The sequence below is a fragment of the Tasmannia lanceolata genome, unplaced genomic scaffold (genome assembly GCF_043159265.1).
Source record: "Tasmannia lanceolata isolate RefF3 unplaced genomic scaffold, GAP_Taslan_0.1 ptg000008l, whole genome shotgun sequence".
NCBI classification, from domain to species: Eukaryota; Viridiplantae; Streptophyta; class Magnoliopsida; order Canellales; family Winteraceae; genus Tasmannia; species Tasmannia lanceolata.
Window position 1 is genome coordinate 18,928,876 of NW_027518685.1, and position 15,146 is coordinate 18,944,021.

Consider the following 15,146-nt stretch of genomic DNA (forward strand, 5'->3'; position numbering starts at 1 on the left):
AGTTGTTGATATCCATCATTCAGATTTTAGATCTGGTCTTTGACCCTACTTTTGTCATTCTTATGGCCATGGTCTATTATCTGAGCCATTGATTTTTTGATCCATGTTTACCTATCATATATCTTTTACCCTTGGATCATATCGAAATCATTAATGGAAAAGTTTGATCTTACCTGTATTCTTTGAGTGCATGATCATTGCTGAGATCGAAATTTATTTTGATTATGGATGTTTATCGTTCCTGACTCTTTCATTCCCAAAAAGAAGAGCAGTTATACTCAAATGAGACTTCAAGGTGTGGATTGAGAATTCATTGAAACCCTGTTGATGTAGGTCATAATATCACTGTCTATTTCGCTTTGACCTTCATAGACAGTATTTCTTTGATTTTTAGAATAAAATACCCTTTGGTGTATTTCAAGATTACTCTTTTCTCTGTTTGTTCAGAATCTTTATCCCATGACTATTGATCTAGTGTGTGTGCTTCCAAGTCAAGAATCTATGTTTAGCGAAAGACCATTTTTTCTAAAGACTGACTATTTCTAATCATACTTGATCCAGGCAGTCTATTGTTTTACCCACATTGTCAACATAAGCCTTTTGTTGCCCCATTTAACCTAGACCTTGTGGAGTTGCCTTTTCTGTGATTTCTACTCCGGGATTGAACTTTATAGTTATCATTATCATGAGGAAAGGTGTATCACCTATAAGCTTTCAGTGTCAGTTCACTACCTTTGAAGAAGTGTCCTGTATCTTTAGATTTGTCTTTCATTGAGTGTACATCAACTTTCTTCTCTCTAAGTTGAAAAAGTTCAGTTACGTAGATGTTAAAAAAAAAAAAAAATGAAGTCATGTCTGTCAATCTTTCTTATACAGAGTCAGTATTCTGTTTTCTATCAGAACTGTTGAAGAGCCCATTGAGGTGTGTCAAAAATCATCAATGTACTTACAGTCTTCAATTCAATAAAATTGTTGATTTCGTATCTTTGATACTCTATGATTCACTCTTAGATCTAATGTTTAAACAACTAAAGACCCCCTTCTCGGATGAGAATGCAGACGAAATTCACCTCGAGATCTGAAAGATGGTCGAACGAGAGGAAGAGCGTCGAGCATAGCCACTTAAAGAAGAAATCAAAGCCATTGATAGTGGTATCGAAATCCGAAACTCGGGATGGATGGATTGGAAAAATTTTATCTCCTAAGGAGCGCAAAGAATTGATAAACCTGTTTAGAGGGGTTTGAGGTAGTTTTGCTTGATCCTATAAGGATAAACCAGGGGAATGCCCTATCGTTGATCAAAGCAAGACTTCATCTGCTTCAGACATCCAGTTGAGGAATAAAATTTTAAAGAGATAAGCGTCAGGCATCCTGTGGAGCTGATGAGATATTGAGAGAAGATTTTCAGACAGAGTTGTGGAATCTTGAGCATAAATTCAAGATCTTTGAGACGGGAGTGGAGCACAGTGGTTGAAGTTTTGCCAGAAAACCACCAGACTCCTCAAAAAAAAAAAAAAATTTCAAAGGCTTTGAACCTTAAACAAAAGGGCTTGTACATCAAATACATCAGGAGGCCATCCTTGATCGTTTGAGCTTTTATAGCCAAAATCCTAATGTTTTAAAATCCATTTGTAAACCCTTTGGGCCAAAAGCAAAATTAAAACAACTTCTTTTCAAACACATTATAAGCCCGGGGCATTTATGCACCCGAACTACGTCGGACCTGATCCCCATTTCTTCAGGGGTACGTAGGCAACTTGATTAATTCAAGTTCGGTCAAACCTTGGGATAAAATTCCTTTTCAAAATTTTGAAGCTAAATGCTAAACCATTCTTTGAAAAATCCCAAAGCGAACTACGCGGACCTGATCCTCCATTTTTGGGGTACGTAGGTAGTCTGGCTAGACCAGATTCGGTCCAAATCTTTAGAACCTTAGGTATTCAACCCTTTGGAACCCAAGCTCACCTAGAAAGTCCTTCTGGTGAAACAAGCAAAGGTTCGAGGCGAATGAAAAGAAAAACAGAAAGAAAAGAATGAGAGTCTGAAGACCCGCTAGGTTGAAAACCCGAAAGGGCGGCCTAGAGAAAGGTGAAAGTCATTTTTCTTGCTAAGTCAACAAGTAAAGGGATTGACTTACCAAAAAGTAAGGGTAGTGGTCTGCTGGATTGAAAACTTGAAAAGACAATCTAGTCAGAGGCAAATACTTCCCATGAAAAGTTGAGTTGAATAGAAGCAGAAGGAGTTCATCAGTTACGTAGAATTCCCAAGTTTGAGTACAAGCAAAAGTTGAGATAAGTAGTCTTTTAGACTGAAAGCTTGGAAAGCAAAAGTTGAGATAAGTGGTCTTTTAGACTGAAAACTTGGAAGACATTAATTTTGACTTCTTCCGAAAAGAGAAATCAAGGAGGCGGAGAAGCAACCTCTACATAGGGTAAGATCCTGGAATCCGAGTAGTGTCAACAAGACTTACTTTAATATCTTTTTAAACTAGGGGCATTGAAACCGAGCAATCCGAAGGTGGTAATAACCATGACGGAGATCCCGATGGAGGAAACTAGAGCCTCTTGGCATGGTTTTTGAGACTACTCTAAGAGTGGCTGACCTTACCATTTAAAAAAATAACACATTTTATCTAAGGATGAATCAGAATTTAGTCAAGTCCCTTTAATATTGTAAGTCTTCTTTGAAAGAGTCCTCAGGAGTCTGTTCCTTGTTTATCATTATTTTCTTTTAGAATCAAAAGTGTTTGGCACTGAAGAGAATGGGTGTACACCTTCCAAAATGTAAAGAAAAATCTAGAGTAGATCCTGGTTTAAGAATCAAAGAAGGGCAAGAGATTTTTTATTCTGACCTGCCTGAAACATCAAAGCCTCAAACACTGAGCAAAATGAAGAATTCTTACGTTCAGCCTTTGTAGAGTTGGTTTTACCACTATACCAAAGAAAGAACCCATGCAAACTCAAATTTTTTCTACTTACCTTGGTTCTGCCTTCTTAAGACTTTGTCATGGAAGCACATCATACTAGGGGCATCTTTTATGACTTGCGTCATAAAAGATATTACACAATGATAACTGGGATATCTATTCTTAGCAAATAGAAACCAGAGAAGCTTGAACATACTCTTTGAGTTGAATTCCTTGATCCAATTGTTTCTTTTGGAGTCAGTTTCAGAAACTTTAATTCCCAGCGGAGTATAAAATCTACTCCTGCATCCTTCAAACCTCATCAGAATGCTTCTCACCTGTTAAAGAGAGTCAGCACCTGAAAATCTCATCAATCTATTTGAGTTTTGCTTTCAGCAAAGATCATGCGCTCCTAGTTATTCTTGGTAAGAGATGACTGGCCCATTAGTGAAATTGATCAAATATGGTAAATTCTTCATTCCTTTGGAAAGATTTTAACAGAGTTTGAAATTACCGAACTTGCGTTACGCGGTTTGGTCTTTTTGAAAGATTTTAACAGAGTTTGAAATTACCGAACCTGTGTTACACAGTTTGGTCGTTTTGAAAGTTTTTAACAGAGATAGAAATTACCGAACCTGTGTTACACGGTTTGGTCTTTTTGAAAGATTTTAACAGAGATAAAAATTACCGAACCTGTGTTACACGGTTTGGTCTTTTTGAAAGATTTTAATAGAGATGGAAATTACCGAACCTGTGTTACACGGTTTGGTCTTTTTGAAATGTTTTAATAGGGAAAAAATTTTCGATCCTGTGTTACACGGATTGGTCTTTCTCCCGGGTATTTAGTACCCTGATGATTAGTAATGTAATGTCAAGTAGTGACTTACCTAATCATCGTTCCGCAATGTGCAGCTTCTTAACGAGTTAGGAGTCATGTGTATCTGCGAAGAGGTTTGTAGGGGACTGTTTAGCAGGACCTACGAATTTGGGTTTATGTGGAACTGTTTAGCAGAACCGCGTGACCTGGAGTGATTCGCTACCTTGAAAGAGAGGAGTCAGAGTTACTCGGATAGTTAAACAGATTTATTTTCAGTAATGATCTGTATAACTATCGCTAGGCTTGAGACTTAGTCTCGCCTCTGGTACTTAGTACCCAGATGATTAGTAGTGTAATGTCAAGTGGTGACTTACCTAATCATCGTCCCGCAATGTGCAGCTTCCTAACGTGTTAGGAGTCATGTGTATCTGCGAAGAGGTTTGTAAGGGACTGTTTAGCAGGACCTACGAATTTGGATTTACGTGGAACTGTTTAGCAGAACCGCATGATCCGGAGTGATTCGCTACCTTGAAAGAGAGGAGTCAGAGTTACTCGGATAGTTACACAGATTTATTTTCAGCAATGATCTGTATAACTATCGCTGGGCTTGAGACTTAGTCTCGCCTCGGGTATTAGAAGTTTGAGTTTAGCTTGAATATTCGATTACCCTAATAATTGGTCGAGTCTTTGACTGATCGGCATGATAAAAAAAAAAAAAAAAAAAAAAAAACTCTTTGAGTGTTTGGTTTTGAACTTGTTTTGGACGAGTTTCAATACATTGGTCTTTGGCCTATTTTTGCAGGTTTCTAAAAAGAAAAAAACTCTTTGAGTGTTTGGTTTTGAACTTGTTTTGGACGAGTTTCAATACATTGGTCTTTGGCCTATTTTTGCAGGTTTCTAAAAAGGAAAAACTCTTTGAGTGTTTGGTTTTGAACTTGTTTTGGACGAGTTTCAATACATTGGTCTTTGGCCTATTTTTGCAGGTTTCTAAAAAGAAAAACTCTTTGAGTGTTTGGTTTTGAACTTGTTTTGGACGAGTTTCAATACATTGGTCTTTGGCCTATTTTTGCAGGTTTCTAAAAAGGAAAAACTCTTTAAGTGTTTGAGTTTGTGCTTGTCTTAGACAAATTGCAACGTGGTTTCTGAGAAAAAAAAAATGAAAGCTCTTTGAGTAATTGAAGTGATTGGTTTGTTTGTTTGGTTTGTGCTCTTTGAGCAATTGTTATGTGTACTTTGACTTAGCCTGATAAAAAAAAAAAAAAAAACTCTTTGAGTGTTTGGTTTTGAACTTGTTTTGGACAAGTTTCAATACATTGGTCTTTGGCCTATTTTGCAGGTTTCTAAAAAATTTTTTAAAAAAAAAAAAAAATGATGAAAAATGAAAACTCTTTGAGCGACTGAAGTAATTGGTTTGTCTGTTTGGTTTCTGCTCTTTGAGCAGAGGTTATGTCTACTTTGGTTTAGCCTAATAAAAACAATGTATGTGTGTTTGTGTTTTTATAATTGTTCGTTCGTTTTTGTTATCTAGTTTAGATAGTTGAGTCATGAGTATTAGGGAGAGACTATCTCTTTGAGATGTCTTAGTTGCCGAGTTAAGAGTCGGTGAGAGGCTATCTCCCTATTGTTGGTAGAGTTTTATCTTTGTGAATATCGTTTTAAAACTGAAAACCCAAAAATTTGCTTTGCTTTCGGGTCAGTCAAAATGTGTCGTCTGTTCAGCTTTGCCATTCGCGTGTTACACACGCTCTGCCAAAGAGGGGCATCTGTAGACACCCCATTTTGACCGGACCCAAGTTCGCTATGCTTGGGAGAAACCCCATCCGATCATTTCCGCCATGTTTCGCATTTTTCCGTGAGAGGTTGAGAGAGATTATTCATAAGAATCCAAGCGAGGGAGAATTTGGACCCGTTTGGTGGGCCCGCATTGAACATTTGTTTAAAATTCGAATCAACCGAGGGCCCACATTGTGGGACCACGTTGTGGGGCCCACGTTGTGGGGCCCGCGTTGTGGGGCCCACATTGTGGGGCCCACATTGTGGGGCCTCAGTAGGGCCTCTTGTGAGGCCTCTTATGAAGAACAATAATGATGGATTCTCCACTAAAGAAACATGATGGGCCCTCCAATAAGAACAATAATGATGGATTCTCCACTAAGAAACATGATGGGCCCTCCACTAAGAAGAATGATGATGGATTCTCCACTAAGAAACATGATGGGCCCTCCACTAAGAAGAATGATGATGGATTCTCCACTAAGAAACATGATGGGCCCTCCACTAAGAAGAATGATGATGGATTCTCCACTAAGAAACATGATGGGCCCTCCACTAAGAAGAATGATGATGGATTCTCCACTAAGAGGGACAACATGATGAGCTCTCCACCAACACATCTCTCTCTCTCTTTCTCTCCCTATATATATCTTCCTTCCCATCCATAAAAAAAAGGAGAAAAAAAGGAGATTTACCTTCCATTATCTCTTTCTCTTCCATTATCTCTTCCAATCACTCCCTCAAATCCCTTTCCCTATATTCTTCTTCCATTATCTCTCCCAATCACCTCCCAATCCTTCCCTCTAAGAGAAAGCGAAAGACGGCGGATCGGATCGGCGGCGGCAAGATCTTCACCACAGGTAGGTGCATTTTTCTCAAAATATTTCTGTATTTTTCCGAATTTTTCTGATTTTTTCCGCAAATTGTGTTTTAAAAATAGAAAACTCTTCAAAAAAACATCTTTTGACGAAGAAAAATTAAATTATATACCAAACAGATTCCAAATTTAATGCAATTTCGTGGGAAATTAATATGGTACTGATTCATTTTACCATGAATTTTTAAGGATTTTTGGAGTTTATTTGGTATATTATTTAATGCTTTCTTTGAAAATTATCAGATTTTGTGAGACTTGTTACTGACATCAAATCACCCTTAAAATTCTTAAAATTTTTACAGTAGTCTTATCTTCCATATTTCTTGTTACTGTAAACTTTTCGAGTGATTTGGATCTGTTTTCATATGGGATGTAGTGTTAATTCTTAATCTGGTCTGAAAATTGTAAAATCCGAAATCGGTAGTAAATAGTCTTTATAATTTATGAAATTCTCACCGCATGCTCATTTTATTGATATCTTATTTCTGTAGAAATTTCATAGAATTTATATGTCTATTTCTTGTAGTTTCTGTGTTAATTTGGCAATCTGGTCATTTAATTGTTAAATCAAGATTAAATATGAATTTAATGTAAAAATCTGCAAAACTCATCTATTAAGCTACATACATTCCCATCTTTCTGCTGTAGAAATTTCAACTCATTTCGAATTCGTTTGCAATAATTTCACTTGTAAAATCATTCATATGCTTAAAATTGATACAATCCATTGAAAATTCAAAATTAATTACTACCAAGTGATTTTCAACATTCGAAATTCGAAATTAAAATTGATAAAATCCATTGATAAAATCACATTTACTCAAACTTAATCTAACAAAACCTGAAGGCATCATAGATTGCGCGAACTTATTGCACACACTTACATCACTTGCATCTAAACCCCTGCATCTCACATGCACACACGTCCTATTTTAGGAACCCGGAGTGTTATCTAGCATGGTTGACTGGGATTTCATCACCTGGTGCCTCTGTGCTAGAGAAGCATTCCACCCTTAGCCTAGTACCTTTATGGTACGTAAACGGATCTCTTGTTCACGTACTGATACGCCGGACACTGGTACAGTATATCGAACATGGATTCGCGCTAAGGGAACTCTTGGCCTTACCCCTAGATTAACCCACACATGCATGTAGTATACGAACACATGTGCATCACGTGTGTGAGCCTAGTTTAGGATATCCTACCCATTTGTGTCTAGATTAGGCCGTAGTCCATCTTCCAATGGCTACGATCGGTCCTAGGTACACAAACAAAGTCATGAGTCGAGATCCTTTCTCCACTCCGCTAGATTAGGGTTAGGGTTGATGCCTTCAGGTAACACTGATAAAATGTGCGAAGATTAAAAAACTTTTCCTTTGGGGTTAGGATGTAAATCCCATTCATTTCCAAAGATCTCATAGGATTAGTCATTCATGATCCATCCGTTGAAAGCAATCTTATGCTATCTCATTTCATCTTGATCACAGATTTTCAATCTTATATTATCTGATTTGACTCGTGTTTTCATTTCCTTTAGAGAGTCTTTGACTCATTTATCCTTTAGTTGGTGTTAGTGGAGTCTTTGACTCGTGTTTTCATCTCTTTTAGAGAGTCTTTGACTCATTTATCCTTTAGTTGGTGTTAGTAGAGTCTTTGACTCATGTTTCTTTTCCTTTAGAGAGTCTTTGACTCATTTAGCCTTTAGTTGGTGTTAGTAGAGTCTTTGACTCGTGTTTCTTTTCCTTTAGAGAGTCTTTGACTCATATATCCTTTAGTTGGTGTTAGTGGAGTCTTTGACTCGTATTTTCATCTCTTTTAGAGAGTCTTTGACTCATTTAGCCTTTAGTTGGTGTTAGTAGAGTCTTTGACTCGTGTTTCTTTTCCTTTAGAGAGTCTTTGACTCATATATCCTTTAGTTGGTGTTAGTGGAGTCTTTGACTCGTATTTTCATCTCTTTTAGAGAGTCTTTGACTCATTTATCCTTTAGTTGGTGTTAGTGGAGTCTTTGACTCGTATTTCTTTTCCTTTAGAGAGTCTTTGACTCATATATCCTTTAGTTAGTGTTAGTGGAGTCTTTGACTCGTGTTTTCATCTCTTTTAGAGAGTCTTTGACTCATTTATCCTTTAGTTGGTGTTAGTAGAGTCTTTGACTCATGTTTCTTTTCCTTTAGAGAGTCTTTGACTCATTTAGCCTTTAGTTGGTGTTAGTGGAGTCTTTGACTCGTATTTCTTTTCCTTTAGAGAGTCTTTGACTCATATATCCTTTAGTTGGTGTTAGTGGAGTCTTTGACTCGTATTTTCATCTCTTTTAGAGAGTCTTTGACTCATTTATCCTTTAGTTGGTGTTAGTGGAGTCTTTGACTCGTATTTCTTTTCCTTTAGAGAGTCTTTGACTCATATATCCTTTAGTTGGTGTTAGTGGAGTCTTTGACTCGTGTTTTTCATCTCTTTTAGAGAGTCTTTACTCATTAATCCTTTAGTTAATGTTAGTGGAGTCTTTGACTCGTGTTTCTTTTCCTTTAGAGAGTCTTTGACTCATTTATCTTTTAGTTGGTGTCATTGGAGTCTTTGACTCGTGTTTCCGTTTTTAGAGAGTCTTTGACTCATCTGTTTCATTTGCAGTATTATTAGAGAGTCTTTGACTTCGTTATCTCATTTCAGTGTTATCAGTTGCTCTTATTAGAGAGTCTTTGACTCGTTTATCCTTTAGTCGCTTTTATTAGAGAGTCTTTGACTCATTTATTCTCCAGTTACTGTCATTAGAGAGTCTTTGACTCATTTGCTCTTATAATAGTATTATTAGAGCATAGTTGATTCGCCGTAAGTGTTTGATAGGTAGAGAGTTCGTTTCGAACTACGTTGGCTTGATCCTCTTCCACGAGGTACGTAGTGCAGCTTGGGATCCACATCCCAAGTCCAGCCAAACCTTTAAAAATAAAAATTTTAAATCTTTCAAAGTTACAAAAATATTCAAACCATTTTCAAAAAGATCTTCCTCTAGAGTTAGGAGTATGTCCTAGCTGTTTAGGTTGTGTTCTAGAGTTAGGAGTTTGTCTTGATTTGTATTGATATGGTATGTCCTGTCGTGTGAGTGTCCCTAGAGTTAGGAGGCCTCGAGTCGATCGGTTAGACATTTAGTCGAACCGATGGCTAGACTAGGCATATAGTCAGCCCGTGGTTTTCATTAGGTTGCACAGCCTAGTTACACATAGGATTGTAGGAACCACCTGCATTAGCCTAAGGCTAATCAACTTGCATTAGTTAGGGCATATAGGGTGTCCTAAAATCCACAATTCACTGGAATTTTAATAATCATACAAGAAGCTTTAATAACTGGTTCGGTCTTTTAGATCGAGTCTAGGATAGAGGGCTAGATGTCTTAGGCATCATAATTTAGAATAGGGCATCGAACTACGTGGGCTCCGATTCTTCCCGAGGCCGGGATACGTAGCGCAGCTAGGATGGATGGCCATTCTGGTCCGAGTCCAGTCCTGCATTAGAGTTAGGACTTGTCTTGTCCCGTCATACATAGCATAGATTTGTGTCTCATGTTTTGATATGTTTTCTTACTTTCTTGTACTGATACTATACCTTTGGTTGTAGCTTGCATGTGCGTGTCCACCAGAAACTTAGACACCCATTAGGCATGTCACTCATAACCTAGCTTTGCTTAGGTGACACATTTTTCATTTCATTTTACGTGTTTATTTCTCCATTCTCAGGAAATGCATGCTTAGGTAGACGATTCCTGAGGATTGTTCCCATTTCACATGATTTTTACTCAAACTTCTTTGGAATTAATGAAAATGGCATAAGAGACCAAGTGCTTGCACTCGGGCGAATTGGGGGTGCTCTCAGACCTTCCCCATTCGTAACCAGGCACGAACCCATATATATTTCTGGTTATCCATTGCACAGAGGATTTGATTTTAGGGTTCCATGGCCTATCCATGGATGGCGACTCTGAGTTCTTTTTAGGTACATCTCGGTTTCGAGCCCTGGCTCCTGATCAGGATGTATCTCATTCGTTTTGTATCGCCACTCGTGCTATGCTGTGAGGGTGGCATCCGTTTCGAGAGTTCCTTGGCAGAGCTCTCCTTCACATTGTGGAGATCTTAGAGGATTGCTGTGGGGACCTCGCGTCCCTCGCCGCACTCGTCCTCTCAGGATCGGGGTCCACAAATTGCGCAAGGAAAGAGTGCACGATTCCCTTCCTTGGATGCTATCCTGGGCCGAAATTGGTGAACCCTAGAACCATTGGTAATCCTTAAATGTCCAAAAACTGAAAAACCCTGAAATCTTAAATTTGCTAACTTCAAGAACTGAAATCGATTCATCTTGTGTCTCTTGGAACCATTGGATTATGGTTTCCGTCGTAAGAACCATTTGAGACCAATTTGGTCAGTTTAGTTGTCTTAGCCTTGCTTACCTCTTGCAAGGGCAATGATATGGATACTTTGAGCCCTCCTTTGTATATAGAAGACTTGCCCAATCTCATTCTCTTACTAAACCTCCTCTTTGTGTGTCGTTTGGTTTTGGGGAGAACACCCTACTCGGCTTGGCAGCATACCCCTACCCTTATGGGTATTGGGTTGCACATTTGTTGCACCCTTCGGCTAGGTAGCTGTCCGGCCCGGCTGGGTGTTTCACCTTTGCCAAATATGCACAAGGTCTCTTATTCCTTTTAGACCCGCCCAGTCTCATTCTCTTGCTAAACCTCCTCTTTGTGCGCCGTTTGGTTTTGGGAGAACATCCTACTCGGCTTGGCTTCATACCCCTACCCTTATGGGTATTGGGTCGCACATTTGTTGCACCCTAGGGCTAGGTAGCTGTCCGGCCCGGTTGGGTGTTTTACCTTTGCCAAATATGCACAGGGTCTCTTATTCCTTTTTTTACGTCATTTGTGTCTCGGAGACAAGCCTTGTCTCGTGTAGAGAGTTTCCCCTTTAGGAGGCTTACCTAGCCTCATGTTAGAGTGGCCTCCTCTTTTAGAGTGAGTCTTTGACTCGGTAGTGTTATTAGAGAGTCTCTGACTCATTTGTTCCCCTCTTTAGTGTTGTTAGTTCGGAGTTTCTCCTTTAGAGTTGTTGATTACTTCGCTTTGATTAGAGGCTAACTCGGTCTTATTAGAGCTTTGCTTGCTTGGGATCTTGGATCGTTTTCTCTCTTCTTGGGTCACTTCTTTACGTGTTGTGGTTTGTCTCTTTGAGACGCTAGTTGCTTATCCGGGGTTTCCCCTTTTGCTTTAGGGCTTTGCCCTAGTTTGTGGTATTACTTGCGTGTTCCCTTTAAGATTGAAAACATTTAAAGGTCCTGAGCATTGGAAAAGCTTTAAAATCCAAAAACATTAGAAATTTAAAACTCAAAAACATTTGAAAACTTTAAAAATATCAAAAACATTTAAAAATATAAAAAACCTTAAAAAAAATAGATAAAGTGTTGAGTGTTTCTTTTAGAAGCGTAGTTTGAGAGTTCGTTTCGAACTACGTTGGCTTGATCCTCTTTCACGAGGTACGTAGTGCAGCTTGGGATTTATATCCCAAGTCCAGCCAAACTTTGTAAATAAAAAATGCTTTAACCCTTCAACTTTAAAACCTTGTTTTAACAAAAATCTTCCTCTAGAGTTAGGAGTTTGTCCTAGATAAAGAGTTTTAGAGTTAGGATTTCGTCTTTGATCTGTTGTGTGCTTGTTTGTGTTTTAGAGTTAGGGGTTTGTCCTAGCTAGGAGTGCCTCCGTCCGGTTAGTTGGCGATTCACATCGCCGACTGATGACTAGGTCTTGGATACGTTAGCAATCCTATTGTTTTCCTTAGGGCACACAGCCTAGTTACACATAGGTTATAGGAACCACCTGCATTAGCCTAGGGCTAGTCTGCATTTAGCTAGGACATATAGGGTGTCCTAAAATTCACAATTCACTGGAATTTAAATAATCGTACAATAAACTTTAATAACTAGTCCGGTCTTTTAGATCGAGTCTAGGATAGAGGTCTAGGTGTCTTAGGCATCCTAGCTTAGAATAGGTGCGAAGAACTACGTTGCCTTGATTCTCGTGGAGGCGGGGATACGTAGGCTTCTTTGGATGAATACCAGACCATCCGAGGACTCGGGCTAATAATTTAGAGTCTTAGGATTTGTTGGGTAGTTATTGTATTTCTTTTGATGTGTTTTCTTACTTTCTTGTACTGATCTTATACATTTAGCTATAGCTTGCATGTGTTTGCACATCAGAATTTAGACACCCATTAGGTATGTCACTCATAACCTAGCTATGCTTAGGTGACACCTCTTTCATTTATTTTTTGTGTGCTTATTATTTCTATTCTCAGGAAATGCATGCTTAGATAGACGATTCCTGAGGATCGTTCCCATTTCACATGATTTTTGCCCAAAACTCTTCGAGGTTAATAATAAATGGCATAAGAGACCAAGTGTTCGCACTCGGGCGAATTGGGGGCGCTCTTCGGACCTTCTCCATTCGTCATCAGGCACGGACCTTTTGTATCTCTGGTTATCCATTGCAAACAGAGCATTTGTTTTGGTTCCATGGCTTGTCCATGGATGGCGACTCTGAGTTATTTTCGGATATATCTTGGTTTCGAGCCCTGGCTCCGGATCAGGATGTATCTCTTTCTTTTTATATCGCCACTCATGCTATGCTGTGAGGGTGGCATCCGTTTCGAGAGTTCCTTGGCAGAGCTCTCCTTCACGTTGTGGAGATCTTAGAGGATTGCAGGAGGGATCTCACGTCCCTCGGCACCGTCCTCAGGATCGGGGTCCACAATACCGAACCCGGCAGCTATGGGCTAGTGGAGATGACACATTTGGTCGTTTATTTTGGTCATTCGGCCCCAGCATCCGTGCGTTCAGTCGAACAGTTAGACCCCTGATACTAATTGATGGGACACATTTGCGGGGGAAATATAAAGGAATCTTATTAGCTGCGACAACTCTAGATGGTGATGGTGGATTATTTCCGTTAGCTTTTGCTGTGGTTGAGAACGAGAACTTTGACAGTTGGCTATGGTTTCTTCTTTTACTCCGCCAGAGAGTGATGCCAGTAGAAAAAAACAACAATGAATTTACGATTTCCTCCGATCGGATGAAGGGTCTGGTTAGAGCTGTTGCTGAAGCATTACCGGGATCATACCATAGCTACTGTATTCGTCACCTCAATGCCAATCTGTTGAAGACCTTTAAGAGTCAAAAACTTTGTAAACTATTTTCGAGAGCGGCATATGCCTTAAGGGAGAGTGACCATAAGGAGGCGATGGAACTCATAAAAGCAAAGAATGAAAAAGCAGAGAAATGGATATCTGAGATTCCTAAAGAAAATTGGGCTAATGTACATTTTAAAGGGGCCAGGTGGAATGTGCTCACCACTAATGCAGCAGAGTGCTTCAACAACGTATTGAAGGGCGCAAGGGAGTTGCCGATTGCTGCTCTAGTCGATCACACTAGATGGAAAGTACAAGACTTCTTCCAGTTTCGCCGGAAAGCTGCGGCTACATGGAAAACGCATTTAACTCATAGAGCAGAAAAGTGGTTGGACATATCATGTTCGTTTGGCAGTAAGTTTCTACCCCGCACGTGTAGTTGGAATGAATATGAAGTGCTCTCATCCATTCATACGGATAGTGTGGATTTAGAGAAGAAAACATGTACGTGTGGTCTTTTCCAAACGATGGGATTGCCGTGTGGGCATGCCATAGCAGCTATGGGATTAAATAAGCTTGACCGATATAAATACTGCCAGGATTGGTTTTTGGCTTCAACATATCGGAGTACGTATGAGGAGGTGATTCATCCAACTTTAGATCGAACACAATGGCCCGAGCCATCCAATGATTTAGTAGTACTATTGCCACCGCGAGTAAGACGACAGCCCGGACGACCCAAAAAAGTACGAATAGAGAGAGGGCTGCAATTTGGAAAACATCACAACTGCAAATCATGTGAGAAGCCTGGACATAACAAAAGAATGTGTAAAAATCCTCCCATCGTAAATCGTCAGTTAAATATGACTCCCATCGGTCCATCCGCACCTACACAGAACAGGTATGTTTCATTATTACGCACTCGATATGATTTTCATATTAAACCGATAATTGTTATTGATTGTACCAACTTTCTCTTGTAGGTCCGGAGTGTCCTTCGCACCTCCTTTCTTTACTTAGGGATGGAGTTGTTCGTTTTTCTGTACAAAGTGGCAATGATTTTGGGAACCTTGTTACTACACATGATACTTACTCACACGAAAATTGTTCAATTTATACGTTGTTGTATCTACTAGTTGCCCGGAACACCTGGTTGAATAATTTTATTTGGAACCACAATTTTAATTGCTATTGGATACACCCTGTTCATATTCGAACAACTGCTTCAACACTTTTGTTTCGTTATTGCCATGTTTATGTTGACCTCTCTCTATGTCTCTATCTCTCTATCCTCTCTCTCTTTCTCACTATGTGTATAGAGTTGGTCTCCAATCTGGGTTTATTTGGGAGTCCGAAACAACCTTCGGAAGTCTTATCCGGAAGTCCGACGATTAATTCGGACTCCCGAATTCATGCAAGTAGAATTGCCATCCAATCTGGGCATCATCGGGGATGTCCAATATTTTTTTGTTCCAACTGGGCATCATTCGGGAGTCCGAATACATCGTCGGACTCCCGATTCGGAATTCCGAATGTCCAATCGGACTCTCGAAGGATGTCCAGTCCTTTTTTGGTTTCACTGGACATCCTTCGGGAGTCCGAATGCATCGTCGGAC